Below are 14865 nucleotides of genomic sequence, written 5' to 3' on the forward strand. Positions count from 1 at the left end.
TGAAATTACACTTCTACATATACAACCTTTATACTTTTAGCATTTTTTCCACAACCTAAAAGTACAAAGTTTCTGAGTTATACTTTACTATTTCCCCAAAGCCTTTCTGACTTGAGAATTTTATGTGTGTCCATTCTCTTATTTAGTTGGGTTTCTTTTGGTGTAAATTAGAAGACATAATAAAGAATTTCTAACGGCACCTAGTCAATCCCCAGGCTCCTTGTTAGACAAAGGCTATCAATAATCTTTCTGATTTTAAAGCATTTCCAAGGGAAGACTTTTAATTTTCTCAATAATTCTCCCATCCCAGTTTTTATGATCCAATCAGCTAAAGAACTTTCTACCACCATCGCCTCAAAATGATCTCATTGACCATCTTAATGTAATTCGATGCTGATTACTCCCAAATATTTCTTCAGTTCTCACAAATTAGTCATCAAAACAGATTCACACTGTGATTAACTTGTGGCTTTGATTTTTTTTTTTCCATAGTGGAATTAACAGATTTATTTTTCCCATGGTGGAATCAATTTTATATTTGTTTCCAAATCCAGGCATGTAAAAATACCATTTAAACAAATTTCTATTCCAAACTTCATCCCACCAGACAGGAAGAACTCAACCTCAGCCATTGGAAGCCTTACCTCACCCCATTCCCTGCACCTCTTGTCGGATAGTAGAATCCCAGCAGCTTGGGTAGCATCCAGGGGTTAGGGAGACGCTCTGGGACCCCGTCACTATCCTGGCTGCATGTTGGGTCAGTGCAACAGCTTTGCTCCTTCCATGCCCTTCTTCGGGCAGCGGCACTGCTGACAAAGCTGGGGACCACAGGTGAAGCAGGGTCTCTGCTGCCTGCAGAACCCCAGACCCCTATTTCCTTTTCAGCTCAGAAGAAATCCCTTACCCTTTTTCTTGTTTTCTTCTGAGGTACTACCTCTCTTTCCTCTGTTGCCACATAACACTGAATATAATTGGGATTTTGACTTTTGAAAATCTAAGTATCTTCAAAAAATTGCCACCATCTATTTATATCTCAAACACCTAAGAGTAATCTGGTGTCAAGATGTGCGCTAGGTGGCCCCTGCCCAGGAGGAGCTTCTGGTCCAGCCAAGGAGATGCTCTAGCTAGAAGCAAGCACGACACCTAGACATAAGTGCCATGAAGATGGGACTGGGGACCCAGGAGGCAAATCCCCCAAGCTGCACAGGGCATTGCCAGCCTGTGGAAGAAAGGTACATTACGCTGGGGATCTGAAGGGATAGGAAACATGTAGACATGTAGTTGGCTCGGCAGGTAGTGGAAAAGATGGTCCCAGCAGAGTTTACTCCAAAATTGCTCTTCTCAATTCTCTTTGCTCAATATGTGTGGAATTAATTACACCTTGTACTATCTCAACCCGTGCTGCCAAGTGTCTCTGAACACATTTGAGTTTTAGGAGAACCCCTCTTTTATGTCTTTTTGGGTGTTTTCTAAAATAAAACAAAACGTCTAGCCTACTTAGTGTTCTTTAAATTGCCTTCTAACTGAATTTGATGGTACATCAGTTAAAGTTTGTTCTTAGGGCTATCTCTTCTAAGACTGAAAGATAACCTACCTTGAATGAGAATTTCCTTTTTTCTTTTGGTTGGGGGAAGTTATTATGAGATACCAACTCCTTTTATTATTTGCCTCACTCTTCTGTTAGCTAAACCTTGAAAAAATTCGATCCAAACTACATCGACTGATGGACATTATAATGACAGCGCTCTGGTTATTCAGCTTGGTCATTTTTATGTGAATTCTATTTTATAGTGTTTTTGTAATGGGCAAACTGAGTCTTCTCTACTGTAATCACAAGGAATTACAAAGGGTTGATTTGGGAAGGGCACAATTTATTGTCAATTAGCCCACAAAGTTCTAAAATGTAACCTGGAAGAATGTGCTGGGGGAGGAATGATACATGCTCCCTTAGCAAAATAAAGTCCGAGTACCTTCAGCAAAACTGGAATCAAAGTTGTGTTAATACAAGGAATGTGAATCACTCCAGTGGGCCAGATGGAGGGGGAGGAGAAGAGAATCTGCAAGGAAAATGATTTCTTTTTCAAAAGACAATATGTTACATGATTCTAAATCAAACTATGGGTTGATTTAGATGGGTTGGTTGTGGGTAGCTAGGGGCGCACCCCCAAAGCCTGGCATGGAAGCATCACTATTTCTTAACTACTTTGGCAACTCCCACCCTCAGGAGCAAGCTCACCTTTCCCCCTGACTAGCAAGGCTCAAAGATACTAGGCCCAAACCCAGTCCTTTGACTTTGGGGGTCTCTGAAATTGGGCCAAAGGGAAAGCCATTGATTGCTGTCTGAGACTTCAAAATATGCAAGACACGAAGATGACTTAAAGGGCCCTGGAATTTCCTTATTTCCATTGAGAGGGTGGGCAGGACCTCAGTAGAGGGCAAGTGTATGAGAGAAGGAGGGGCTCAAGGCAGAGGGCTGAAAAGAGTGAGGAAAAGCGAAATTTTAGGGGAGAAAAGTGGTCCACAAGGAAACCAGGGCATGTGCATGTGGGACCGTTTGCCAGGTGGCCTAAATAAGGAAACCCAGCTTCTCACAGGATAGAGGTACCCAGACCAGATACCTGCTGCTCAAGTCTACCTGCCCGTTCCTGTCTGAGTCCCCATCTACCAGATAGTTTTGGACTAATCATCTGGACTTCAGAATTAAAAAAAACGACAAAGTTTTCTCAAACTCTAGAGAGTCCCTTTCAATGCAAGGCAGGTCAGGTAATATCTGAATACTGAGGATCGCGTCTACCAGCTGATGAGGGCGTGACTGAAGAAATAGTCTATTTTACTAGCTTCCTATTGCTGCTGTAACAAGTTACTAAAAACTAAGGGGCTTAAAACAACACAGTTTGTTATCTTATAGCTCTGGAGGCTTGAAGTTCTAAAAATCAAAGCTGGTGACATGATATTTCCTGATTCAAAATATACTACAATGCTAAAATAATCAAAACAGCATGGTACTGGCATAAAAAGAGACAAATAGACCAATGGAACAGAATCGAGAGCCCAGAAATAAACCTACCCATATATGGTCAACTAATCTTTGACAGGGCACCAAGAATGCACAATGGGGAAAGGACGGATGATGTTGGGAAAACTGGATAGCCACATGCAAAATAATGAAATTGGACCCTTATCTTATACCATATGAGAAAATTAACTCAAAATGGATTAAAGACTTAAGTGCAAGACCTGAAACCATAAAAATCTTAAAAGAAAACATAGAGGAAATATTCCTTGACACTGATCTTGGCAACAATTTTTTGGATATGACACCAAAAGCATAGGCAACAAAAGCAAAAATTAATAAATGGGACCACATCAAACTAAAAAGCTTCTATACATAAAAAAAAAAAAATCTACAAAATGAGAAGGTACCCTACAGAATAGGGGAAAATATTTGCAAATCATATATCGGATAAGGGGTTAACATCCAAAATATATAAGGCATACAACTGAATAACAACAACAACAACAACAAAACCCCCAAATAACCCAATTTAAAAATTGCTAGACGACCTGAATAGAGATTTTTCCAAAGAAGATATACAAATGGCTGATGCATATATAAAAAGGTGCTGAAGTCACTAGTTATCAAGAAAATGCATATCAAAATCACAATGAGCTACCAGCTCACACCTGTTAGGATACCTATTATCGAAAAGAGAATAGTTAACAAGTGTAGGTGAGGATGTGGAGAAGAGGGAATCCTATACACTACTGGTGGGAATGCAAATTGGTACAGGCACTTTGGAAAACAGTGCAGAAGTTCCTAAAAAGATTGAAAATAGAACTACCATATGATCCCGCAATCCCACTTCTGGGTATATATCTGACAGAAATGCAATCGGTATCTCGAAGAGAAACTTGCACCCGACGGCATTGCAGCATTACTCACAATAACCCAGGATGAATGGATAAAGAAAATGTGACACACACACACACACACACACACACACACACGCACACACACGCACACACACAGAGGAATATTATTCAGCCTAAAAAAAGGAAATCCTACAACATGGATGAGCCTGGAGGGTGTTAAGTGAAATAAGCCAGACACAGAAAGACAAATACTATATGATCACACTTATATGTGGAATCTAAAAAAGTCAAACTCATAGAAGCAGGGAGTAGAACAGTGGTTGCCAGGGGCTGAAGGTGGGGCAAATGGGAGATGTTGGTCCGTGGGTACAAACTTTCAGTTATAAGATGAATAAGGTCTGGGATCTCTTGTACAGCATGGGTGACTATAGTTAACAATACTGAGTTCTATACTTGAAATTTGCTAAGAGGATAGATCGTGTGTTTCACCACACACAAAAGCAAGTAACTATGTGAGGGGATGTGTTAATTAACTTGAATGTGGTAATCATTTCACAATGTATACAATATACCAAATCATCACATTGTACACCCTGAAGACATACAATTTTTGTTTATCAATTATATCTCAATAAAGATGGCGGGGGGAGAGGTGTCAGCAAGGCTTACCTCCTCTGAATGCTCTAGCGGAAAATCCATTTCCTGCCTTTTATAGACGCCAGAGGAGGCCTGCACTCCTTGGCACATGACCTGACATCAGCCTAACTTCTGCTTCCGTCCTCTCTCTCACGTGTTCTCTCACCCTGACTCTCCTGCCTCCCTTTTATAAGGATCCTCGTGATTCTATTGGGCCCACCTGGATAAACTTCCCATCTCGAGACCCTTAAATGAATCACATCTGCAAAGTTCCTTTTACCATATTACGTAACGTAATCACAGGTTCTAAAAATTAGGACATCGATATCTTCGGGAAGCTATTATTGTACCTTCCACACCCATCATCTCTTCAACTTTCCTTCCTCAGAGAAGAACTAGAGACAGAAAAATCTGACTTAGTCATTCACTGAATATTTATTGAGTACATACGAGGTGTTGGGTATTGTTTCAAGCACTGGGAATAGAGAGTAAAATGGACAAAAAGTCTTCAGCTCAAGGAGCTTATGTTCTGGGGCTGGGGAAGATAAAATACATAGAATATATAAGCAAAATCTGTAGTCATTGAGATAATAAAGAAGCCTAGGAGACTAAACAATAATACAGAGGGTAGGAAGTGAACATGTTTGGGGGCTGAGATTTTTGAATAGGGTGGCCAGGAAGGCATTATAAGAAAGGGGCAATTCCAGAAAAGACCAGAAGATAGTGAAAGAGAAATATGAAAAATATCCATTTATATGGAATAAAGAAGTATCCACATGGACATTTTTGGAGAAAAGTGGTCCAGGCAGACAGGCGAGCCACAGAAAATGCCTAGTATATCTGAGGAACAGCAAGGAGGCCAGTGTGACTGGGACACAGGGGGCTGGGGACACAGAGGCGGAGGAAGCCAGACGAGAGACAGACAGGGCTCGGACTTTGACTCAGAGTGAGGTGAGCCGTGATCGGAGAGTTTTAAGCAGAGGAGGGACACTATCTGATTTGTTGTAACAGGGTCTCTTTGGCTGTTGTGTTGAGAGTTGACAACAGGGGCAAAAGCAGAAATCCAGGCAAGACATCATGGTGGTGTGGCCTGAGGGCTAATGGCAGAGCGGGTGGGAAATGGTCAGAGTCTGGATATCTTGTGAAGGCACAGCCAAGAGGATTCAGCGACGGACCAAACACGGGGTGTAGGGGAGACAGGGAGGGATCGAGGATGATATCAGGTTGTTTGGCAACTATAGGAATGAGGTTGCCATTTACTGAGTTGGAGACAACTGGGAAAGGAGAAGTTTTGGGGGACAGACGTGCTCAGTGGTGAGCATGCAGACATTGGGTGTCCATTCAGTATCTAAGAGGAGATGGCAGAGGGCAGCTCAATGCAGAGTCTCAGGAGAGAGGTTCAGACTGGAGTTAAAAATCTAACCATTGTTATGGACTGAATGTTTGTATCACCCCCACTAAACTCATATGTTGAAACCTTAATCCCCAATGTGGTGGAATTTGGAAATGGGGACTTTGGGAGGTGATTAAGTTTTGATGAGGTCAGGAGGTCAGGCCATTAGATGGAATGAGTGCCCTTCTAAGAAGAGGACGAAAGGGATTGCCTTCTCTCTCCACAGGTGGGCACCAGGGAAAGGCCACGTGAGGACACAGTGAGAAGGTAGCCATTTATCAGCCAGGACGAGAGTCTCAGCAGGAACTGAATTGGTGGCACCTTGATATTGGAATTCCAGCTTCCAGAACCATGAGGAATACATTTCTGTTGTTTAAGCACCCAGTCTATGATTTTTATTATGGCAGAATTAGCAGAATCAGAGAGAAGTTAAAGCATCTAGATGGCATTTAAAGCCAAGCATCAGATGAGCTCACCAAGAGAGTGAGTAAAGCTAGATGTCTAAGGACTGAGGCTTGGGGCTTCCATGGCTAGAGGTCTGGAGGGGGAGTTGGTTTCACTGATTTTCATGCTACTAAGTCATCTACAGTAAGTAGCATCTATGCCATGTGGAAGGGAGAATAGATATTGTGACACAAAAAGCCAATTTTGTAAACCTTATGTTGGAATGTTCATTTAATTTGATGCTGATTTAAGCGTCCTCAAATGTGAAGGTAGCTTTTGTGTATCAGTTTGCTCAGGTTTCAACAAAGCTCCATAGACTGGGTGGCTTACGCAGCAGAAATTTATTTTCTCACCGTTTTGGAAGCTAGAAGTACTCAGACTCAAGGTGTTGGCCGAGTTGGTTTCTTCTGAGGCCCCTCTTCTGGCTTGGAGGTGGCCATTTTCTTTCTGTGTCTTCAAATCATCTTCCCTCTGTATGCGTCTGTGTCTAAATCTCCTCTTCTTACAAAGATTAGGGCCCACCCGACTCCAGTATGACCTCCTCTTAACTTGATCACATCTGCAAAGACCCGATTTCCAAATAAGATTGTGTTCACAGGTACCAGGGGTTAGGACTTCAACATATCTTTGTGGGGGACAAAAATCAACCCAAAAGCGAAGGAGTTCTTGGCCTCTACGGCTCACACGCCCTAGTTCCATCTCCAAGGCCCAGCTGTATCCTGGCCTTTGCACTCCTTGCAATGCAGTAGCCCAGTGGTAAAGCCTAGGGCAGTCTAGTCAGAGCTGCTTTGTGCTAATTGTCAAGAGTCCTAATTAATGTCCTGGGCATGGCTTGCTCTTTTCACACAGGCTGCAGCTTTTAAATTTTTTCACTAAATACAAAAGGGGTGGAGAGGAGACAAATACAAAAATCATGCAACCAACAAAATGCAGGTTTCTGACCTGATTACTGTCTGCTTGTAGCAGATGTTCCATATTTCCCTGAAAATAAGACCTAGCCAGACAATCAGCTCTAATGCATCTTTTGGAGCAAAAATTAAGACCCGGTCTTATTTTACTGTAATATAAGACTGGGTCTTAATATAATTAATATAATAAAATATAATATAATATAATGCCAGGTCTTATGTTAATTTTTGCTCCAAAAGATGCATTAGAGCTGATTGTCCGGCTAGGTCTTATTTTCGGGGAAACGGTATATACCTGATATCTAAAGATAGCATTTTCCAAACAATATTATACACAGAGGTGTTTCATGAAAAAATTCACACCAAAGGTAGTTACACTTTCAAATTTATTTTTATAAAACATTACAAATGAGGAAACCAAGGCCTTGGGAGATTACTGACTGGCCCAAAGCCCACAACCCAAACCTGCAAACCTGAAACTGGAAACACATTCTCTACACCACACCTCATGATTCAATTCTGACAATTTTATTCAATGTTAAGACAAAATGCTAATGTATTGTTTTAGAACATCTGTTGATAAAATTTATTTTGCAACTCTCAACAACGAGCTTCCTATGAACCAGGCACTAAACTAAATGTTCCAGAGACAGACAGACCACGCCCAGCACCTGGCAAAGCACACATATGTCAAATCGTTATTATCTTTAGAGAAGCAGAAAGTCTCCTGTAATTCAATCAAGGTCCCACATAACAATCTCTACACAAGAAACCAGCGAGATCCTTACTCTCTAATTCCATGTTTTCTAAGTGGTTTAAACCAGACTGGATTTCCACTGTACATGTAAATTTCATTTCATCCTTTGTTCTAGTCTGTGTTTCTGAAATAAATATTTTAGTTTAAAAAAAAAAAAACCATATTATGCAACAAATGGCATGAAACAGAAGTAAAGGGGGACTGTTTTAGATTTAAAAAGACTTAAGAGACAGAACAAAAGAACATGTGTGGAATTTGTGTAGGTTCTGATTCCAGCAAAACGAACGTAGAAAGACTTTTTGAGACAACCAGGCAATTTTTATTATGGTCTAGGTATTATGATTCCAAGAATTATTGTTAGTTTTGTGAGGTGTGATAAATGGTCTTGTGGCTATGTATGAAAATGTCCATAATTTTCAGAGACACATTATGAAGAATGTAGGAGAAAAATGACATGAAATCTGAAATGTGCTTTAAAATATTATAGTAAAGCAGATAAAGAGGAAACAAATGAGACAAAACCTTGAAAATAACTTAATCTAGGTTTTGTTTTATGGGAATTTATTCTGCTATTCTTTCCATACTTTTGTTTGAAAGTTTTCATGGTAAATTTAGAAAATACGTGTAAGTAAAATACCTGTAATAGTTATCACATAACTTTATCATGTGATAATGACATAAATTCAAACATGCAATTGGCATTAGACAATTTCGCAAGTGAATTCCTGGTGCTCTTGGGCATGGCAGCCTCTTTAATTCAAGAAAGTCTTTAAAGAAAACCCCAGACATCATGTCATTTCATCCAGGCATCATCCTTCGGGAGGGTTTGCTCAAATCAGGAACGAAATGAAAAATCACAGCTTTATGGAGGTTTCATTCTGGGGCAGGCAGTTGGGGGTGGACAATAAGTCCAAAAACTAATAAATATAAATATACCAGGTGGTGGTAAGTGTTAACAAGAAAAGCAAAGCAGGGTGAGGGAACCGAGAATGATAGGGTGGGATGCAGTTTCACACTGGGGTGGTCAAGGAATGCTTTCCTGATGGGATGATATTAGAGCCGAGACAGGAACGAGGTGAGGGAACAGACCACCTGGTGGCACGGGGTACAGCGCTCCAGACAGAGGGAGCAGCACGTGTCCCTGAGTTTGGAGAGAGTAGTGGGAGAGCATGACAGGTGATGAGGTCTGCAAAGTGCCTGGACCAGATGATATAGGCCCTGTGTTGGGGTCCCCGAGACCACTCCCAGATTTGGTGATTTACAGGACTCGCAGACTCAGCAGACAGTCATAATCACGGCTATGGTTTATTATGGGAACAGGACCCAAAGTAAAATCAGCAAAGACAGAAAACACATGGGGCAAAATCATGGAAACCAGGAGCAAGCTTCCAGAATGCTCTACCAGTAGAGTCACACTGGACACGCTTAATTCTCTGAGCAACATGTTGTGACAACACATGTGAACTGTTGTCTACCAAGAAAACATGATATAGGCCCAGAGCCCAGGGTTTTTATTGGTTGACCACACATACTCTCTGCCTGGCATGTCCCCAAATTCCAGACTCCAGAGGAAAGCAGGCATTTAGCATAAACCATATTGCTTGTATATATAGGCACAGGGAGCCACCCTTACCAGTTAATGGTGGGAACCTTTCTGAAATCTAAGTTCCCAGGTGCCCTCCAATGCCAAACCTTACAAACAGGCCTCTCTCAGCATCGCAGTCAGGCCTGCTGTGCTAACTCTGCATGAGAGCCCTGTAGGCAGTGGTTAGGATTTTGGAGTGGGGGAAGAAGATGGAGTGTGGGAAGAAGATGGAAATGGAGGATGCCACAGTCCTCATTTCTTCCCCCTCCAGGGGATCATAGAAACATTAAGAAAGGACAGAAACCCATGAGAATGTCAATGCCACTGTCATGCTTCCCTGGGCATAGCCTGGGGGACCCTCCACACCTAGGACCCTCCACACCTCTAGGATCGAGTCCACTATCAGCAAAGCACGCGAGTGGGAAGGGAGATGTTCCCACCACGGCCTAGGCATGACTGCAGGAGACCCCTAAGACCTCGGGAGCCTGCTGGGATGGGGAGCTTCTGAGAGATCCCATGGGTCAGTCAAGGTCCAGGGCAGAACCAAAGGAGGCAGCCACATGCCAGACACAAGTGCCAGGTGCCAGCATGTCATCCCAGAAGGTTGGATGGGCCAGTCACATTTCAATGACACTAGTCTAGGGACTAGAAAATGCTAGATGCTTCACAGCAGAGAACAACACACATGTAGAAAATAGGGTGTCGTTCTGGGGTCCTTTCCCATCCTGCTACCACAAGGTCAGGTAAACCTCTTGCTATGTACTGAATTGTGTCCCCCCATTCAAATTCATATGCTAAAGTCGTAACCCGAAATGTGATGGTATTTGGAGATAGGGCCTTGAAGAGATTAGATTTCGATGAGGTCATGAGGGTGAGTGCCCTTATAAGAAGAGACACCAGAGAGCTTTCTGTCCACCCCCCTCACCCCCCATGTGAGGACCTAGCACGAAGATGGCTGTCTACAAGCCAAGAAGAGAGCCCTCCCCATCTGGCTTCTGCTGAAGGCAATGCCCTCCCAGGGGACAACCTCAGCTCGAGCTAAAGCCCAGCCCCTACATAAAAGAATAGGGTGTTACCCTTAACAGGCTTCAGGGGCTTTCTGCCTATTGGCACATTCACATCTCAACTTCAGCCAGTTTAATTCAGAAGAAAATTACCACCTGTGGCAACCAGAAGTTTGTTCTTTCACAACCTAACAGCTCTTGGCACACAGTAGCTGCTAATGAAATGTCCATTCTCGCCCCCTTAATTCCATATGTGATCATATTTGACCGTCCTAGGAGTATTCATCTATGCTCTGGTCTCTCTTGTTTGTCCATATTTTTCTTAAAATATGTGGCACCCAAAATCCAATATAATGTACTCCGTGTTTATTAACAAAATCAGAGGAACTATTATTTTCTGAGATTAACTACTAGATGCCTATTCAATTAAAGATGCAGCTGGGTTTTATTTCGATCTGCAGCTGGGTTTTATTTTGATTTGTTCACTCAGCAAATATTTACTGAGTACCTACTATGTGCCAGCGATTGTTCTCGATACAAAAGATACAGAGGTGAACGAGAACTTACATCCTAGTGGGGGGAGACAGATGTTATACAAGCAGAGAGGTAGGTACCTCCGATCATCTCAGATAGTGAGTTCCAGGAGGACATGAAACAATCAAATGTCACAGGGAGTGACTGGGAATGGGGGGAGTATTGGAGGGTGGTCAGGGAGGACCTCTCTGAGGAGGTGACTTATGAGCAGCGACCTGAGTGATGATGAAAAGTTGCTATATGAAGAGCAAAGTAGCTCACTGTTGACTCATCAACCAATCACCAAACCAAACCAAACAAAACCCTAGATTTTTTTACATGAATTATTAAGCATGATCTTCCTACGCTTCTCTCAGCATGAGATTTATGCATTATATTTATGTAATAACCACATTGTCTAGTTTCTCTAGCGAATGCTTTGACATCTTGAGGCCTTGCTGACTCTGGATGGAGAGCCCCGTTTGGGACTAGCCAGGACTAGAGATAGCAAACTGGCCTGCGAGCAGACCTTGCAAACGCATGCCAAGCTATCCAGAGCCCACTCCCAGCTCCCGCCTCTGTCGGGCTCCTACACGCTGGAACAGTAGCTCCCTGACTCACTCGCCTCAGACAACTAGGGATAACTTCTGTACCCCATTGCCTGCTGGAATTATTCAAACTAGCTCATCCTGCCTTGTCTTGCCTTTCCCAAGGAAACCACGATAAAGGCTCTTGCCCACATTTCCCCCTGGCTCCCTCTGCCTCCTGCCTGACCCTAAGGCTTCCCATGTGGGCCTGCATGGCACGCCACCCCACCTGTGCCTAGGCGACTTCCAGTGTAATAAAAACTTTTGCCTTCACGACAGTCATTTCTGTTTCTGTGTGTCTTACCATAGCTAATTAAAATAAATCCTGGGGACATTTTTAAACAGTTTACATTCATCTTCATTACATTTCTTCCTGTTATCCTGCGTCCAGTGTTCCAAGCTGTCACCATCATTTGAAACACTTGGGTTGTCTTCTACCACAGGACAGAGCCCTCCCGTCTTTGTGTCCTCTGCAGAGTTGCGAAATGTCTCCTGGGCGTCCACACGCATGTTCATCTCACAGCACGTCACTAGGAGTCAGGAGCCATGGCCTGTGATATTCCCCTAGAAACTCCCGAAGTTAATGCCCCAACATCATATAATGCAGGGGAAGAGTCAACTTGCTTTAACTTCGCCAAAGTCTCCTTATCACAAGCTTCCCGTTTCTCCATCTAACAACATGAAAGACGGTGTTAATTGCCTGGTGAAATTAAGAACCCTTGACTATAGCGTCACCTTACTCTATCAACCTAGAGTCCACTTCCAGAAAAGCAAAGGAGATGACTTTTGCATGACACGCTTAGTTGACCCACGTAGTCTTCCAGTAATCATCATGTGATTTTTTTAAATGCTTGCAAGAAAGTTTTGCCAAAAATATTAATCTACAGGTTCTGGAATTTCACCTTACTGCCTTTTAAAAAAACTGGGACCCCCCTTTACTGTCACTAAGATTCGTCGATTGTTTGCTCCATAAAAATCTCATTTTACTGATAAACTGTATGGAAATTTGGGAGCGTAGCATGGCAATGACACTCATTCAGAGCAAAGATGCAATTACTGGTGAGTCAAGACGTAATAGTCCCGAAATGTTAAAATTAATGGATTCTGGGCACTCGTTAGTAGCAAAACTACGAATATTGCCCATAGTTTAGAGAATGTGAAAGGAAGAAAAATTAAAACTGAGAAATTTAAATTTAGAAACAAAATTGTTTTTCAAAAGTTATCTCCATTTTTTTCAGCCTCTACTCCCACTTCAAACACAGTGGAATGTTTTAACATTTCCCATGAATGTTTCTCAAATTAGAATATGGAAAGTGTTAAACCAACACAGGTTTTTATTAAATCAATGAATAATGAATACTGCTTTTAAAATAAAATTAGTCTCTGAAAGGACTTGGAAGCTCTCTTTTTTTAAATAAATTTAAAGGCTAGAAACTAGCTTCCTTAGTTTAATTAAAAAGAAATTATTATGCTCTGCCTATTTCCATGCTTTTATGTGGTTTGATTACATGTGGGGGCTAATTTTTTTTTCTCAGCACAATAAAGAAACATTAAAAAGTATCTCACAGTAAGAACTTTTTCATTCTTTTCATCAAAAAAAATTTTTTTTTTTCAAGTTTTGGTTCCTCTTGAAAATTAACAGCCTTTCAAGATGTAGTCCTTCACTCAGGAAAAAAAATGTAAAAACCTTCTCCTGAACCAAAAACATGTGCTTTTCTCTCTTTTATTCTAAAATGTGGGACAGCAGACTTTGGGAGAGGGCTTCGTCTTGCAAAGGAAGCCAGAGGAATCAGAGGTGTGGTTTCAGGGACAATCACTCAGAGCCCTGCAGCTCAACCAAAGGACAGAGAACATCCACAAAGACTAACTAGGCCAACAGCACGAGGAACACAAGAAAAGAAAAAGCCAAACCCTAAAATATAAAGGCTGACCTAATTTCAAGGCAGGTTGATAGTAAAAATGTTGTGTAACACCCGGAAAACAATATCCAATATCTATATTCAAGTGAGCCAGGATGAAAACAGTGAACGTTTTTTAAGACCCAGGGAGAAAAATATTCAATATTTAAGGACCAGATGATATTTACATGTGGATTGATTCTGCTTCATGAAATGTATATTTAATTGCTTTGAAAGGTTGGTGTGATTTGAATCAATACAGGTTTTTGTTCTAAGTGACTTAGGAGAATTCAAAAGTGAATGTCAAGGCTTTGGCTGCTTCCAGCCCTTTGATATGGGAGGTTCATCAGCAATGGAGCAAACAAACCACCAGCGCTGGAAGGGCTGCACAGGGAGGTCCTTCTGGAATCATCATTAGAAGCTGTCACTTCTCGAGGGAGGGAAAGCAGCGTACTTGTTTATTTATGTTTGCTCGTTTATACTTTCATTCATCATTCATTTTTCTGTTTATTACGAAAAATTTCAGACAGACACAAAAATAGAGAGAATACTATAACGCACTCAATGGCCGACTTCAACATTTACTAACTCTTGGCCAATCTTGTTTCATCTATGATCCCACACAGCCTCTTCCCCAGATAGACACAATTGGGCATTATTTTGAAGTGAAGTCTAGATATCATATAATTTCATCTGTAAATATTTCGGTGTATCGTGTGTGCGCGCGCATGCATGCATGACTTTATTTTTAGATATGATCACAATACCATTTTTTCACTAAAAATGTTCATATTCAAATTTCTCCAGTTGTCTCACAAATCTCTGTTAATGTATAAATTCTTCCTCCTGTTTTGTTTCGTTTCTTTCAATTTTTTTGTTGTTAACGAAATCAGGTCATTTGCCTTATACAGTTTCCCACATTCTGGATTTGGATGATGACATCCTCGTGATCTTATATGTTCCTCTGACCCCAGTATTTCCTGTAACTGGTAATTAGATTTAAAGACTTGATCAGATTCAGTTCAATTTTTCTTTATTTTGACAGGAATACTTTATAAGCAAATATAAACTTCCAACAAGAGGCAGGTAATATCTGGTTGTCTCTTGTTATGCAGTTTTTGCTCACTGATGGTCCTGCCTAAACTCTTTATTTTATCTGTAAACATTTGGACACTGGCTGGACATTCTTCAATGTGGTAATTAAACCACGGGTATGTGTTTAAAGCGTTTTTTATCTTTTAGAGAAACATACTGAAGTTTTTGAGAT

The sequence above is a fragment of the Rhinolophus sinicus genome, chromosome 16 (assembly GCF_057876585.1).
Source record: "Rhinolophus sinicus isolate RSI-liver-muscle chromosome 16, RSI-T2T, whole genome shotgun sequence".
NCBI lineage: Eukaryota > Metazoa > Chordata > Mammalia > Chiroptera > Rhinolophidae > Rhinolophus > Rhinolophus sinicus.